The sequence below is a fragment of the Neopsephotus bourkii genome, unplaced genomic scaffold, assembly GCF_033783945.1.
Source record: "Neopsephotus bourkii isolate Nb327-2 ecotype Australia unplaced genomic scaffold, CSIRO-AGI_Nbou_v1 NB_1624, whole genome shotgun sequence".
Taxonomy (NCBI): Eukaryota; Metazoa; Chordata; class Aves; order Psittaciformes; family Psittacidae; genus Neopsephotus; species Neopsephotus bourkii.
Genome location: NW_026902099.1, coordinates 9,121,473 through 9,139,725, shown reverse-complemented (window position 1 = coordinate 9,139,725; position 18,253 = coordinate 9,121,473).

The window sequence follows — 18,253 nt, the reverse complement described above, 5'->3', positions numbered from 1 at the left end:
AGACAGATTAGCTCAGGGACCAACACCAAAAGACAAACAGGACAAGTAACATCTCCACAACCTACCTTGTCCTAAAAGGAAGTGTCTGACTTTTCATCTCCATTTAAATAGCCCATCATTATGTTTTCCCAAGTCCTGGGAATGTCACTTTGATAAGAATGGGGCATCATGCAACCTCCCTGGGAAATGATGTCTCTATGTTTGTGCAATGCAAGAGCCAGCCCGAAGGCTCAGTCCTGGAGCTCTTCTGAGATCCAAGTCATACAGAGGAGGGACAATTCTCTCAGGTGGGTTTGCAGCAACCAGGATCTGCTCACAAGGACCTATCAGGCACAAAAGTCTATGGCTTTTGAGCTTTACCCACCAGGCTGGGGATTTAAAGGGTGTTGGCATAGGGACAGGCCTATCCTGCCATGCAAGAAGAGCTCAAGGCTTTAGGATATTCCACCAGAATGAAGCCTCCAAAACTTTTGTTGGAAATTAAGATTTCCTCTCCACTAATATCTTCAATAATCTGTGTAAGATCGATCTGATCTGGGAGAGTACACCAGGACCTAGACTCAGAAAGTACATGCTTGAACTTGATCTGAGGTGCAAGCTGAGCTGAGATTTTCCTTCAAGCCCAAGAATTGGCTCCTCATTTTCCTGGTTCCCAGGATAACCCTAATGAACAATCATGTAAAGACATGGCAAATACAGACTCTCAATGCGCTGGACTGACTGTTCAGATTGATTTCAACAGCCTTTTCAACTGGGCCTTTCCTCTACACTCTGTTGACACAGTCTTATTTTTTCAGGGCTTAATGCCCTTGCAGAAGGAAATCTCTTCAATGTATCAACATGCTGCATGTGTGATGAAGTGTATTTAGGGACTTATAAAGCAAAGAATACTGTCTAAATGTAACAGAAAGTGTTATCATAGCTATATGCACTTGTGGGACAAAATTAAACAGTTCCAGGCTGAGGCCACAGTAACTTGGTGATTGGAATGTTATCCACAGTACCCTTTAAACAATGAGCCAAATGCTAAAGACTTTATTTCAAACACTGACTGTTATTTTCTTTGAAGCCTTAAGCAAGTAATGTTTAGAATAAAAAATCAGATGGTAATTTAGGATTTCCCCCACTGTTTGTATACAATTTTCTTTTTAAAATATAAGGAGAAAAGGAAACAAAGGTTTCAAGATGAGAACAAAATGAAATACAAGAACTTCTGTGGGAGACAGAAATAGCAGCAGGATTAAAAGCAGAAAATACATGCATCCCACAGTTCCTTTCTTGCCTCTGAGGCCTCTCATTCAAGTACGGACCAGGACCACTGTGGCTTTGTTAATGGCATCTGACAAGTGCAAAGCCTCTGGCTGTTGGACTGCATTAAGTATTTTTTAAAGTGGTTTTGAAGCTCTAGGGAACAATAAAACAGTATTAGGAATCAAATTCAGCTCTTCCACATTTGGTCAGCACTCCATCTACGCTATTAATGTAGAGGTAAATTTGTGTGCATATGTAGGTATGGACATATGTACATGCATACCTATGCACATATGTTGAAATATTTTTTTAAATATCACAGATTTTGGCAGATCTGTTGTTTACATGGGGAGCTCCAAACAGTTTCAGAAGGACATGTGATGTGATAATTGTATCTTCTTGTTTTATAAAACTGATTAACAAAATATATATTTTTTGTTAATTACATTGAACAGTTATTCATAGTTTGCTAGCTTACATTAACTAGCTTATTTTTCATATTTAAGGAATCTGGGAGAATTTTTAAGTGTTTGTGGAGGAGAATGGATTTTTAAGGCTCATTCCAGCACCACTGCAGCTGGTAATTTTTTATCAGCCTCAACATCTGCAGGTCCGCAGTCCCAAAATTCAAATGGCTTGCAGCTGTCATTTTGCCATCTAGTGGTATTTCTTTAAAGTTACCACTGAATAAAAATCCGATGAACTAGAGAATTTTAAGTTTATGAAAAATTTAAATTAACTTGTGTTGCAGCTACAGAAGCAAGTATGTATAAAAAATGCTTAACTATTCTAATTTTGCCCAGCACAGCAGGCAAAATATAAGAATATAATAATATTCTGACATTTTATTGCCTGTACAGGGACCACCATATCAGACTTGCTGGATCACTAAATATCACCCAGTTCTGCAAGGATTCTTAGCAAAGGTTAAAAAAACATCAGGACTGCAGGAATTGCTACCTGTGATTTTCTCCAGGTGTCTCCCTGACTTGTTTATAGGAAGCAGAGTGACAATGCTAAGATTCAAAACGTTCAGTACAGTAAAGAAGTCTGAGGTCTTCTTGTGCTCATAGGGGAAGGAAGGCCAAATACTCTCAAAACACTTCTAGTTATGCTGTGCAAAAGCTGATTCATAGCAGAGTAAAGGGATGCGGCATGGGTCTCATCTATTGCTTATGACACTTCTACAGTATGTTCCATGCTTCTTATCTTGCAAAATATTTTGGTACCTACTTGCATTTTCTGTGGGTAAATATAAGAGGCTGGGTCAAGTCAAGACAAAGACAAGGTGTTCTAGGGAAGTCTGAAATCTAAGGGTAAAAACCCTATAGTAACCTAGGACTTAAATCTCCTTCTTAAGACTCATCACCTGTTTCTACCTGATTTTACACTGGACTAGCACATTCAGGCAGAGGCCTGGGGAGCCGATCTAGCTGAAACCCAACCCAGTACAAGAGGAGGTGATTTCTTTTCAGCTAGATGAGCTCTCCTATCCAGTTGCCCATGTAAATCCTTAAGATGGAATCAGGAGATGGAAGAACTTCCCAGGAATCCTGGACTTTGATCAGCTTCATCTGCAAAGGTGCTGACTGAGGAATCTAGCAGAGATTTGGGGCAGAAACTGTATGACAGGGAACAGACACTGCTTCCCTGGCAAAATAAAAGATATCAGATCTGGGGCTACGTTTGTCCCAAAGCTTTCCACTTCTAAATTTCACAATCAGGTCTGCAATATCCGTACTCAGGAAAATTCATAGGGACAACTCATCAGTATTATGATCTGGGAGGAAGCTACATTGTCTCTCATCTTAAGGATCACAGCTCCTGGAAAAGCCTGTCTGCAAACATGTCTAAAGTAATAAAAAGATGTACTTTTTTAATAAGACTTTCATTTGTATTGTTGCAAAAAAGGTTCATTCTGGAAATGTTACCAGATAATGAAAAATATGTTTCTAAATATTCCTTTGGGCCTAATCCTGTCCTTAAAGGTGCTTAATCACTCTTGACTCTGGCAAGCACCCTTTGCTTTTAGGTACAAGTGTAAAGCTTGGCACCAGTAAAGACATATATCACTTCACTAGAAATTTTGCTGTGCCGTGCTTTCTTTGATCATTCAAAATAAACCAAAAATCTTTTCCTAGAGATGACTGTAAGCCACAAAATCTTGATCGCTGCAATCAGATGGAGCTCAAAGCTCCATGTGAATTCTACAGCTCTAAAGGTGAAAGCCTATACAAAAAGGGAAGTAAAGGTCTTACTTAAAGTGTCTGAATTCTAGGGCAGAAAGGGCAGCAGACTTTCTTGCTTACCACCTAGCCTTGGCTTTGTTTAAAGCTGAGAAGCCACCGCCAGTAAGTCTCTTAAGTCTCCTGGCCTGAAAGGAGGAGGAGACAGATTTAATCTTTAGCAAACTGAAGCCTTTAGGGACCTTTGTTTCAGTTTTATTGGCTGTTTCTATAGTGGGAGAAGAAGCCACTACATAGCACAGGAATACAGGACACGCGATTACAGTGTGCCAGATCAGTGGAGAACAGGTGGGAAGTGCTCATCTACATATAACAGTTCATTGAATGCAGTAAAATGCCCACAAAATTTGCATAGTGAAAACAGGGCATTTCATTTTTCCCTCTCTGAGAGAGAGACAAAGATCACTGAGTATCCTAACAGTTATCACCTTATGATGATTGTGTTCGCTACAGAAGTACCCAGTAACATTTCAGCAGGGCTAGGCTTCTGCCTTGTGCTCATCAGCTGCCCTCAGGCTTTTAGTTCAAGAGATTAAAAAAATACATTCCTAGATTAGAAAAAAAACTTCCTTCAAGATTTTATGCAGCAAATCCTCACTGCTACACTGCCTCTACGCAAGTTAAACATCTGTAGACGTGTAAGTGCAAGAGAAAATATCAGAACAGAGACCTTCAGCATGACTATGAATGAAATCTTTTAATTCAATTGTCAACATTCAGGATTTCATTGTCAGTACCATACAATAAAGCTTTGCCATGTAGTTTTGGTGATCCTAGTTTATCTGTCATTTAACACTTAAACTATGTCAGGAAACTGACAGCCATTCATATTTCCACCAAGTTACTTCTTCCAAGAGAGTCCTTAAGTGATTTGCCTTTTCTTGCACATACTTGGAGTGTATAATTATTTCAAAGCAGAAAGAACACCTTGCCTTTGCACATCTCCTTCTGACAGTAGTCATCTTGGATTTCAGTAGAAATTACTCAGATTGAAAGGGATGTGTTATTGTAATTGACTCCTATTTATATGCCCCCAAATATCATTCGCTGTGGGTGGCGGGGGAACCTCCACCAACATGCTAATTTGTTCCGTTACTACATGTTCTTTGAGATTATCAATAGCCTAAAAAAATGAATCTGCCATATGTCTATACTCAGCCATTCTCCATTTGGTTGAATTTACAATTCTTATCTTATAGAGCTCTGGATTTTACTCTCTTAAATCATGCTGAATGGAAAGACTTAGTACCCAGGCAAATCCAGTGATCTAAAGCCAAGCAGGACAATTATGATCATCCATCTGAAATTCTGCACCACATACAATTCTATCTAGTCAAACCAAATCAATTTATAGTTGAAACAGGCTATCTATTTTAAGATAAGATATCCACTGTTTTAGTCAGCTGTAGAGGGCCTGAAAGTATGGGGCAGAGCATCAAACATTTTTCTAAAGAAAACTGAATCAAGCAGCAGACATAGCTATGCAATCTCACCCATAGAAAATTACACTTTTGGGGATGCCAAGATAAATCAGAGATTTTGCAGCTGTGCACTGTGTTTGTAGTATATCCTCAGATACAGTGAAATGTTGCTGGAGAATTTCAGTAACATTTCACTATATCTGATAATACATATACATTTCAACTCTCTCCTACAGTCACACAGAGACATATTTTCTGTAAGGGAAATGATAAGTACAAGGAAAGTGTGGCATGTCAACTAGCGAGGCATGTCAACTGAGGGCAGTCAGATCAGCTGCTTGCAGGAACATTTCTGGTCCATTCACTAATTTGTTGGAGAACAGAATCCCTATAGTCAGGGTAAATACCTTTTCTGGTTTGACATATTACATCAAAGCACAAATATAAATGTGACTTTGTTATCAAGAACTACAGGATACATCACATAAACTCTATTTCCTACAAGATAAGAAAAGCTATAGCCAAGTAAGATTTGATCAGATCCTAAACACCACCATGGTGGGAAGCCCAGGTTCTGGTACTGTTTCTCAGTTTCTGGTGCTGTTCTTTGACACCTACTTTTCCACTGTTTTTTTCCTCTCTTTTCTTGTATCGCATCCATCACTCCATGTTACGTGGAATTAGTTTCTTCTATCAAATCAGGACTTCATCACAGTCTGCCAAAGACAACTGTTGTTGCTTTGCAATCCCTGTTGCTCACTATGGTGTTCAGAACTGCCTTACTCCAGACTATATATCACTAGACTATTTTCAATGCAAGTAATATTCTTTGTTACAGCATCAGCGTCTCTTTGGTTCCTCAAACCAAGCTGGCAAACTTCCTTCATCTTCACCATTATTTGAACAACAATGCCTGCCCTTTATCCTATAAAGTGCTTTTGTAACTCACAATGTGCTGTGAAATCTTTCATGAATCTCCACCTACAGTATCAGACACGTGGATCCCAGGCTACACCTTGGTATGGGCCATGGTCTGTGAGAACAGTGTCTGATATTTAATGGTGCAAAGCTTACCTTCAATATTCTCCTTGCTCACTGTACAAGAGTGAGGCAACTAGACCATATAAAGCAGCTTACACCAGCACCCTCAGAAGAGCTTCCTCCTGGCTGCTGGGGGGAGCTGGGACTAGGGAAAGAGAAGGGTGATTCACCTGGGGGATACCAATGTACATACCAAGCATGCAAGCAGGGCTCTGAAGGGGAGCAATGGCATGTGGAGGACAGAGAACTTGTGGGAGGAGGATTGCAGGTGCAAAGAGCTCATCAGGCAGTGACAGGCATATGCAAATGAAAGCCAGATACAGGCTTTTAGAAGGAAAAAGTTAGACCTTCCACATGTGGACTGAGTGAAGTGGAAGCAATTTCCGAGTGGGAGAGGGAGGGGAAACATTTTGGCAGAAAAGCTGAAGGTAGAGATTGAAGGCTTGGTGCAGGCCAAGGCATATGCCTATCTAAACTATCACAGCAGGATAGGAGGGAGCAAATCTAAGGAAACTTGGGAACTGCTAATTTAGTGAAATGACCACAGAGTATGACTGAGCTCTAATCTTGGCTTAAATATTGATTCAATGTTTTGTCTTGGGAACAGAAACAGTCAGACGGGATTAATTATGTCTATCTACCTATTTCAAAGGGTTGCTGCAAGGATTAATTAGTCATTGTTTGTAGATCTCTTTGAAGACGAAAATGTAGAACTCTATAATTAAATGAAATCATTAGACATAGGTTATGTGACTTTGATGTTTTCAAAAAATGCATAAATTAATACCATAACATCTAATTTAATTTTATTCTTAGGCATATTTGTAATCCTGGATAAGGAATTAACAGTGCCTGTAAAACATTCCTACACGGTGGTTTTGAATTAATGAATTAAATCCATTTTATAAATAAAGCTATATTAAAATTATACAAATTACAGCAATAAAACTTAGGTTTATACAATCTAGCACTGGAGCTGTGCCTGCTGGGGTGTTAGGCTAGCCAACATGGACATATTTCACTGTGTCCTCCAGTACAGGTTTGGGCCAGAATACCTGGGAAGGGTGATGGATCTTATATATCTCCTGCTTACATGAAATGAAAGATTGCAATATTCTGATTAGCACACAGCTTCAGAAAGCATGCAGAAAGCAAAGACATACTAAATCAAAAGACACTACACAATTTTATGTCATCATTTCATGCCAAATGGGCTAATACTTATGACAGAATCACGTCTCCAATGTTCAGCGGTTTTCTGGTTCTGTGCACCTACTCAAGTGAGTGTAACAGAGGTTCCTGTGTGCTTTTCCACCATGATATAGCACTTTATACCTATGGCAGGTACAGTTTCTGGTGATAATGAAGAATTTGGCATCATAAATGACTCTGAAACTACCCTTGAAAACTGTGGAAAGCTTATAGACTAAAGTTGTTATCAAAGGCTTTTTTCCTCTTTTTTAAATTGAACTCTATTAAATGTTTCTGAAAGGACACAACAGCTCCACCACCACACAGTTTGCTACTTTGTAGGTGTTGCTTAGCATTCATATAATTGCAACACCACAAATGAAGTTTTGTTTTGAATTGGTTGCTTTCCAAAGAGCTTTTGTGCACTGATTTATTGAACTTGGTGGGGAGGGAAGAGTGAGAGGGAGTGTTACATTCCTCCAGCGTCCAATCACCCCCTCTAATTTTTCACAGCTCCTAATATCCATACCACCCCATGGTAGGACTCATCTGCTGGTAGGAAATGGTGCCTAGGGCATTATATTTCTCACTTGAAGCTTCTGAATAGAAACAGAAGTTAGCAGAATGGCTGACAGAAATAAAATATGACTATGTTTGTATTTACCTATCTTTAGATCAGATTCAAAAAGCTTACCATGTTTTATTGTGTCAAACCAGTGCCTTGACCATGGAGCTCAGAATGCAGTCCTTATCAAATTCCATCATATCCTGTGGAAGCAAACCTAAAGAAGACTTCAGCCAAGGAATTCCATTAGAATCTGTTTGGATTAATTCTTAACCCCTACAGCCCTTTTGTTCTGTCCTTCCAACTTCCACCTCAACTCCTGCTCCCCATCAAGAGACTTACCAACCCTTAACTTATTCACGATACAATATCAATACTCATTCCCCCCAAATTTTCACTGCTTTCACCTCCTCAAACAGCCAGTATGCCTGGTCAAGCCAGATGCAAGTGTATCTCTCCTTCCTGCAAGCAGCACCCACTAATGAGAACCACTCCCCAGACTTCACTAAACGTTAAAAAAATCATTAGCCCACAATAAGGCAAAATATTCTCACTTGGTATGGGACTGTTCAAATCTTGTTATGAAGCCTTACCATATACTGAAACCTGTATTACATGCAAGCATATATATCTGCCCAGATGTTTGCCACACTTTACACAAATACATACATGCATTACTGCTTCTTGCTCAAGATTGGACTTGGCAGTAATTAATCATGTGGAAGTGGTGAGGTTTGGTGTGAAAGAACCCTCAAGCAATCTTTGAAGGACGCTGTCACATACTTACTGTTTGCATGACATATCAGCAGGTAGCACATATTTCATACAATCCTTTATGAAGTGGGTTTTCTTCAGGAGCATGAGGAAAAAAAAAAACAAGTCAGTACTTCCTTTCCTCATTCCGACTGCTTAACTAGGATTCACACATCGGTCTGCCTAACTCAATGCATTACGGACACTCTCAGTCCAGAAATTCCTGGGTAAAAAACTACAGCAAGTGTTCACAAGTCCATGGGACCTGATGAAATCAATTCACAGGTCCTGAAGGAGCTGTCAGACCAAGTTGCTAAGCTACTATCCGTTATATTTGAAAAATCATAGCAGTCAGGTGAAGTTCCCAACGACTGGGAAAAGGGAAATATAACCCCCATTTTCAAGAAGGGGAAAATGGATGACCCAGGGAATTACAGACCAGTCAGTCTAACCACTGTGCCTGGCAAAATCTTGGAGCAGATTCTCCTGGAAGGCATGCTAAGGCACATGGAAAACAACAAGGTGCTTGGTGACAGCCAGCATGGCTTCACTGAGGGGAAATCCTGCCTGACCAATTTGGTGGCCTTCTATGATGGGGCTACAGGGGTAGAGCAGTTGATGTCATCTACCTGAACTTGTGCAAAGTGTTCGACACTGTCCCACACAACATCCTTGTCTCTAAATTGGAGAGACATCAATTTGATAGGTGGACCACTCGGTGGATAAAGAATTGGCTGGATGGCCACACACAAAGAGTTGTGGTCAATGGCTCACATTTCTGGTGATCAGCAATGAATGGTGTCCCTCAGGGATCAGTGTTGGGACCAATCTTGTTCAACATCTTTTGTTGGTGACATGGACAGTGGGATTGAGTGAGCCCTCACCAAATTCGTCGATGACACCAAGCTGTGTGGTTCAGTTGACAAGCAGAAAGGAAGGAATGCCATCCAGAGGGACCTCAACACGGTTGTGAGGTGGGCTGATGCCAACCTTACGAAGTTTAACCAAGCCAAGTGCAAGGTCCTACACCTGCACTGGGGCAATCCCAGGCACAGCTACAGGTTGGGCAGAGAAGAGATTCAGAGCAGCCCTGCAGAGAAGGACTTGGGGGTGTCGGTCAATGAGAAACTTAACATGAGCCAGCAGTGTGCACTTGCAGCCCAGAAAGCCAACCATATCCTGGGCTGCATCAAAAGGAGCGTGACCAGCAGGTCCAAGCAGGTGATCCTGTCTCTCTGCTGTGCTCTCGTGAGGCCTCACCTGGAGTATTGTGTGCATTTCTGATGTCCTCAACATAAGAAGGACATGGAGCTATTGGAGCAAGTCAGAAGGGAGGCCACGAGGATGATCAGGGGACTGGAGCACCTCCTGTATGAAGATAGGCTGAGAAAGTTGGGGCTGTTCAGCCTGGAGAAGAGAAGGCTGCGTGGAGACCACATAGCAGCCTTCCAGTACCTGAAGGGTGCCTACAAGGATGCTGAGGAGGGACTTTTCATTAGGCAATGCAGTGACAGGACAAGGGCTAACGGGTTCAAACTTAAACAGGGGAGGTTTAGATTGGATATAAGGAAGAAGCTCTTTACTGTAATGGTGGTGAGGCACTGAAATGGATTGCCCAAGTAAGTTGTGAATAGTCCGTCCCTGGCACTGTTCAAGGTCAGGTTAGAAAAAGCCTTGGGTGACATGGTTTAGTGTGAGGTGTCCCTGCTCATAACAGGGGGGTTGGACCTTAAGGTCCTTTCCAACCGTAATTATTCTATGATTCTATGATTCTAACTGGGTGCAGAATAGAGATCTATTTTATAGAACAGATACAGAAAAGGGGTGCTAAGCATCCCAGGCACAAAGGGACTGGTTTTCTACTACTCTGTTCCTGCACAGTGAGAACAAAGAGCTGTAAAAAGCACGAAGATCAAAACTCTCTATCTACTTGCATCTCGCTCTCTATACCATCACTACAAATTCAGAGCACAGAAACATGTCTCTAAGTAGGTCTACTAAAAAGGAGAGATAAATTGAAACACTCAGTTTTTACAGGATCAGGATGAGGCCTACCCTGCTGAGATGTAAATTGACAAGAAGAATGTGAAGAATTGGCTTTAACTGCCTCCAGTACCTGAGCTTAGACATTCAGTTCCTGCAGTAGCTGCCCCTGCCTTCTCAGTTGCCTAATGCAGAAAGAGAGAGAAACACAGACACACAGATCTATCTCTCAGTCAACCCTAAACCCTACAGTCTCTCTGCCACACGGCTGGGACCCTCCCTCCCCCCCAACAGCTAGTTCCTACAGTTGTCTCACCCTCAAGGACACATGATGTGTCCTTGATGTCACTGTGATCCCTGGTCACTTCAACTACTTTGCTAGCCCAGGTTGATATTCAGGAGTCATCACACACTGACTTACTTGCATACCAGCACTCCAGTTGCTAACATCATAGCAGGGGTTCCTGTGATCCCATGGTCCCACTCCAGTTGCTGCCATCTCAGACCTCCCTGTACACAGAAGAGAATCTTGCACCCAGGAAAATAAAAATGGATTTAAATGAGAAGACAGGACAGACTGTGATGATCAGATGCAGGGCAAGGCCAGACAAGCCTACTGATCAGCAGACTGTTAAGATGTGACTGCCCCCCTCTAGGCCCCTATTCCTCTGTTTTCCCAAGATTTTTTATCCCCAAACCACCTCTATCTCTCCCTTTCCCTGCTTGTGGTGTCTCCCTTAAGCATCCTATGGTAAGTTTTGCACAACTCCAAAATGCTTTTCCCCTGCAATGCATAATGTGTCCTGTACTTTTAACGCAATGACTCAGCCTGTGAGGTGCTACAGAGGAACATTCCCACCTTGCAGACGACATAATCTCTCTGTATAACATTGCAGACCTCGATCCTGACAAAGCTCAGCAGGAAATGGAAGCCTCTGCCCCTTACTGATTCCTCTGCCAGTATAGCGTCATCCTGACACCCAAGATGTTTGTATGCATGTTCTCAGCTGCTCTAAAGCTGTTAGATCTTGCTTGCATCTGACACTGTGATAGCTTACTTTGCATTCCTTGGTAACCATGTGGAGAGAAAAAAGGTGAATATCTGCATGAGAAAAAAATACCCAATATGAAACAATATGCTAGGCTTGTAAATCACCCATCCTCTAAATCCATTGCACTATTATTCAAAATCTGTTTGCAAGCGCATTAGCTGGCATAATCCTGTTGCCAGCTTCCTCCATGCTCTTTTTATTTCTGTGTTCAAATATGGCCTTTGGAATCCTTGCACTGCATAGGGGCCCCTTGTTGGACAACGTCTAAACCTAGAGCAGCAACAGTACCCTTCTTAACTGAAGCTTTCTTCAGCTGGAACATTACTGATTAATCACCAATTTAGCACAACAATGCTTTAACCTAAAAACCAGACCTGCTTCAGAAAACTCAGCATTATACTTGGTGTTGTGTATTCCAGTATGTGCACATGCAGTGTCATGAGGTACAGTTTCTTAGGCTGAGCATTTTACTGGAAAGACTGTATTCCTGAGATGTGAGGAATGCATGTTTCAGGGGGTTTTCTCACCTTGCGACAATTTTCAGCTAGATATGTATATCCTGGACACAGTGCCTCCTGTAAAAATAACAATAAGTACAAGAGCAGTGCAGCAGAGAGAAAAAACAAAACAAAGCAGAACAAAACCCAAAATAACAAAATCTCCCTGAATTCCCTAAGTGTCTAAACAAATTTGTCAGCAGTGACTGGAGATAAGTTACCAGCTCTGTTTCACCTGGAAACTGAAGATAATTGTGTCCCCCTCACAAAACACATTTTTATAGTACAATCATCTCACGCTTGTATTTCAAGGTTTTCAGAGTCTTCAAATGCATTTTAAAAATCACTGCCAGGCAACTCCTTGAAAGGAATTTTCTTAACCCAGGGCAATGTGCTGCTATATCACACCAAATTCATTTTGGATTAGCAATATGATAAAGTTTTATAAAAAGATTTCCATTATTTACAGTAGTTGCTATTCAAGTGACACTGCTCATTTCACCTAAGTAATCACAGCTTTTAGGCTGTGATTTGGAAGCAGTATTACACAACATCTAAAAAAGAAATAGATGAAACTATATGTAAGAGCTTTCCAATTTAATACCATACTTGCATTTCTAATACCATAATGTTCCCTAGGTACAGACTAGAAATCAGATTCAAATCACCATGGGTTTGTACATGAACATAATGAACACTGGGTATATTCTTTGAAAAATAATCACAACACCCTCTTGCCAAAAAATAGCAACACTTTCAAAAATTATTTCCTCTATAACACAGCCCCTTTTCCATGTGCAGAACAGATCACCTCCTGTTTAAATACCACAATCGTGACTACAAAATACCAGAGTCAGTCAATACTAAAAACACTTATGTGCTGTGTATGTTCATAATAAAGAACAAAAATATGAAAGCTCTTGCAAAACCAGATTTTGCACATTAGCTTCAGGGCACCACAATGACAGTCTTATCTTGATACTATGCTTCAATTTGCAGCAACCTGTTCTGCCTAGGAGACATACCTGCCTCAGCACTAATCTGACACTACAGAAGGCAGACCATTTTTTGAAAGATATATAAACACCCTAATATGTCATGTCAGTGTCATCAGGAATGGCAACAAATATTATTTCCACCCTAATGATCTTCTTCCACATGCATTTAATTCTCTGTTCTTTTTTTTTTTTTTTTACTGAAAGGTAGATAAGTAGATGAGGCAGATGATAATAGTGCTTTACCTCATGTGTGCTGTACCGCAGTCCATATCCCACTCTGGAACTTCTCTGCCTGAGGCTGAAAGAGAATGAAGGTGATTAACAAAGTACTGGAGTCTCCAGAAAGGGGAAGAGAAGGGGCAAGATGGGGAATGCTCATACATGCTCTGTATCAAATTACATGCTGAGGGGGAAGCAGCCAAAAAGTTCTTGTAAAATAAACTATGATAATTTGCCTGTGATATAGTTCAGAAACACAAATTTGGTTTCTATTGGTGGCACACAACAGCCTTAGGCAAAATCACTTCTTTTTGAACAGAATTGATTATGTACAGAATACTTTTAGTTCCTACAATAAGTGAAGCATGCGAGTCTCCAGAACATAAGCAGCAACAGCGTATCTAGCACAAGTTGAGTAAAATATATTTAAAAAAAATATTTGGAAATTTGGATGCCTTTGGGATGGTTTCAGTGTTCAGGGACATGCACACTTTTGCCAATCACTATAAAAGGAGGGAGTGCTTATGAATGCTTTTTCACTCATTCCTCTTGCTGTTCAATTAGATGTGGCTAACATGTTAAGTGGTTTTCAGTAAGAACACAGGGGGGCAGCAGGAATGGCTTTCAACAGCCATTAATCAATAACGCAACAGCACAGTGGTTGATAATGAAAAGGCAGCACTTACTACTGGTTAGCACTGTGCTCTCTGAGACACTGCTCTTATGTGAGATATCAAGGACTGTTGGTGACCCTTCTACAACACAGCCAGGTAAGCGCGCACTCCAACAGAATGACATTTCTCAAGGCCTTCTATAATTTTCCTCCCAGCTACTAGAGCATGATAGAGATGCAAAACTAACTTGCACTTTCAGTCATTAAACGTACCCATCCGAATAGCCCACAAATTTCAGGGCATTAGGAATTTCAGGAATCTGTGCCACTAGGCACTCTAGAGTGGCTATTAGGCCTCAGACACGCGATCACATTGATGTGAGGAAAACAAAATTCTGTCCAAGCTTAACAAGGAAAAAAAAACCCAACCTGAGCACAGTGCAACTTCTTGCTGTGAAGCAGATTTGACTCAAACAAAAAGCTTTACCCAAGGGGATACGTCTCCAAACAAGAAACACATCTCGTCATGACCCAAAGCCCTGGGGTTTTTTTGTTTACAAAGGCGTTCCCCAACTTAGACCAACAGTGCAAACAGTAAGTCAACAGCAAGGCTTTCTTCTGCTGCCAGTCATTCTTACCTCTATTAATCTTTGTAATCATGATCTCTCCTTCCCCTCCAGATACCCATGTGCTGACTGCAGCTCAAATTCCAGGGTGCAGCATATACAGTTATCTTCTTCACACCAAAGGCCTCACCCTGAGCTCATCATTGGTGCCAGCTGTCTGCATGAGAGGATCATGAGCTACCACTGCTGGAACAAGCAAGCTCACTAAAGCTGTTTCTTCTTCCCATAAGTTAACCATCCTTGGTATCTGAACACTAACAGCTAAAGAGACTCATCGCTAAAAGGAAACTCAAGTGCCAGCATGAACATAATGCTAACTATCCATAAAACTAACATAAAACTAACCACAGTATATGAAACAAGTACCCGAAAGTACCAAGTTGAAGAGCTAGCACATACTCTGGTGGTGAACAAAGATGCCAGCTGCAATTACCAAGGAGATTCTGGGGGTTGTTAAGAGAAAATATCCAGTTGGAGCAGTAGCTTGCAAAATCCGAGGCTAGAAATAATGACAAAACAGGCAGCCCTCTTCAAAGCTGTGAAGAAAGGATAGCATCTGCCATCCTCAAATGCCACCTTTCTTCTTTGCTCTTGGTGCAATTCTGTTTGCTTGTACTTCAAGTTTTGCTTTTCACAGTATAGTTCACTGTTAAAAAAAACTTACCTTCTCCTTGCCCTTTGTCTTTAAGCTTTTTATTACACAAAACACAGTTCAGTGCCTGTTAAAGGAAAGGCAGGTTCCCCTATTTATCTTCCTCTCCTGCTAATAATTTTTCATTGACATGTTTCTAATAAGAAGGATTTTGGCACCTCTCTGGGAAGGACAAAACCCACAGTCTATTCTTTCTCCACTTCTGCAATTGGTTTAAAGGTCCTTGTGCCAAAGACTGCCCTGTGGAATAACCTACTTCACAAAATAGCGATGCCATATATGTTACAAAGCAGCATTTTATTATTTTTTTAGTGCAATCTATATCTGGCAGCAGGAAGTGCACAAGTCACCTCTGAAAAGAGCCCTTTGACCATATGCTATTCCTTTTACACGGTGATCACATGCCACAGAGCAAATGAAACAAGAAGTAGAATCATATCAAATGGGCATCCCTGCAGAGTATTAAGATAGAGTACCTTATATTTAAAACTGGAAGATCTAGTCATTTTAACACAGGCTAAAGATTAGGATCAGTGCTTTTACAGGAAGACAAATTATAGTAGGGAATCTATCAGAACGAAAAGCCTGCTTCATGAGAGCAATTTAACAAATGCAATTTCAGCTATGACTGTAAAAAATCATGAACCTGACATGCTAGTAAATGTCAGTAATTTGAAGCTTATTATTCATTTTATGTACAGCAGAATTGTCTTAATACTCTGCTTAGAGCAGCTGAAAAGAATCCATTTGCTTTGTAATTCTGTAGTTATAAAAGGATAATACTGAACTTCTACAGCTGTTTTCAGTTTCTTCTGTGTTTTTTTTTTTTTTTTGTTTTGGTTTGTGGTTTTTCTTTTTTTGTTTGTTTGTTTGTTTTTGGTTTGGTTTGTTTTTTGTTGTTTAAGAGGAAAATGGAAAACTATTTGTTTTCCTGCAAACAGAAATGTGCAAAGTTATTTTTTATACTAACACATTAAGTAGGGATGTAATCATTACTTCACTGCTATTGGTATTTTGCATATTTTAGCAAAAGATTGCTGGAAAAAATATACACTTTCTCATAAAGAAGCTGAGCAAAATTAGGGTTTCTGTAATGTCTCCCATGATAGCACAGAATGGTTGGGGTTTGAAGGGACCTCTGTAGATTGTCTAGTCCAGCCCCCTGCTAAAACAGGTTCACCTAGAGCAGGTTATATAGGATCACGCCCAGGTGGGTTTTGAGTATCTCCAAGGAAGACTCCACAGCCTCTCTGGGAAGCCTGTTCCAGTGCTCTGTCACCCTCACAGAAAATAACTTCTTCATACTAAATTGGAAATTCCTGTGTTTTGCCCTTTATCCTGTCACTGGGCACCACTAAAATAATTTGGCTCCATCTTCTTGACACCCACCCTTAAGATATTTGTATGTACTGGTAAGATCCCCTCTCAGTTGTCTCTTCTCCACACTAAACAGGCCCAGCTCTCAGCTTTTGCTTGTAAGAGAGATAGTCCAGTTCCCTCATTGTCACTGTAACCCTCCTTTGGACCATCTCCAGAAGTTCCTTGTCTTTCTTGAACTGGGGAGCCCAGTACTGGACACAGTGCTCCAGATGAGGCCCCACCCAGGTATAGGTGGAGGATAACCTCCATTGATCTGCTGGCCACACTCTTCGTAATGCAGCCTAGGATACCCCTGGCCTCCTTGGCCCCAAGGGCACATTGCTGGCTTATGATTCACTTGTCTACCAGGACTTCCAGGTCCTCCTCTGCAAAGCTGCTTTCCAGCATGTCAATCCTAACCTGTTGTTAACACTTGGTAACACCAAGTTTCTAAAGATAAGTAAAAGGCATTTTGTCCCTACTGATGCTACAGGTTTGTTTCTAATGCGCTGTAACTTATATTCAGAGCCTATAGCAATTTTCAGACTGTTAATCTTTTGTAATACTTTCCAGTTGTTTCATTGCAAACCCTTGTCATTTGATACAATATACACAAAACACATCTGTCTTAGACTGCAGATAGTCATACACAGGGTGAGCAAGATCTTTCTACTTTTCTCCAGCAACCAGATAAAATCTGTATCATTGCATTGGTGATAATGGACCCTAAAGTCTCCCCAGAGTCAGAGGAACAAAACAGACGTGAAAGGATGTTTCTGTTTTTTCTGAACACATAAAGAGAAGGCAATCGTGTTTAGCCGGCTTGGGTGTGTATAAACTAAAGATGAACTGAAAGGCTGGGCTCTTTTTATGGAGTGACATTCTGGGAATGTAGGTGAAAATAAGACAGCTTTAAATGTTTGAGTCCTAGAAAGTATAGAAAGGCTATTCGAAGGATTAAGTAAATATGTGGAACTTGAAGGTGCTTATTTCTCTCTTCTGGAATATGTACTGTCTGATTTTTCTTCTTCTGTACATGCCACTACCTGAAGCGTTATTTCTTCTTGAGCAGCAACCAGGGGATGCAGTTATTGTTGAGCTGGTTGACAGATGTTATTAATTTGGGGGGGTTGGGGAAGTGTAGGGTGTGGTGTTGTTACAAGAAATTCCTTAAAGCTCCTGTTCCAACACTTGGGTGATTATATCAGTTTTCAGCTTTCAAGGAAGTCTGAGCAGTAGGTCTTGCACCTTTCTCCACCTATCTGACAGGTACATGTTCTGACAGGCACAATGGTACTGGTCAAGCCTCTCATGATTGTATTAGTTTCAGCTTTTTCAAGGAAGTAGGTCTTGCACCTTTCTCCATCTGATCTGACAGGAACATCGTTTGACATGCACAATGGTACTGGTCAAGCCTCTCTTCTCATAGGAACTCCACAAAGCCACTTAACCCTTTAGCATAGCTGGGTTTATAAAACTGGGCTACTTCATAATAACCAAGGAAAGCACAACCACTAAAACCCAGTGGTTTTTGGGAGACATAAAACTGACAGGCAATATACAGTGAGACTAGCAAGAAAATACTTACTCATCCATTCCGTCAGCCCTTGGCCAGGTAACAAGTTTACACACAGTAACTGCTTGCATGTACATCCTACAACTACCATTGCAGGGCTTCCTTCCTGCCCCGGCAGACCATACGGAAGCAGGAAAGTGTGCAGAGACACTCCAGAACATGATTAGCTGGTTATATATTCTGTGGAAAGCATAACATACAGCAGTCATT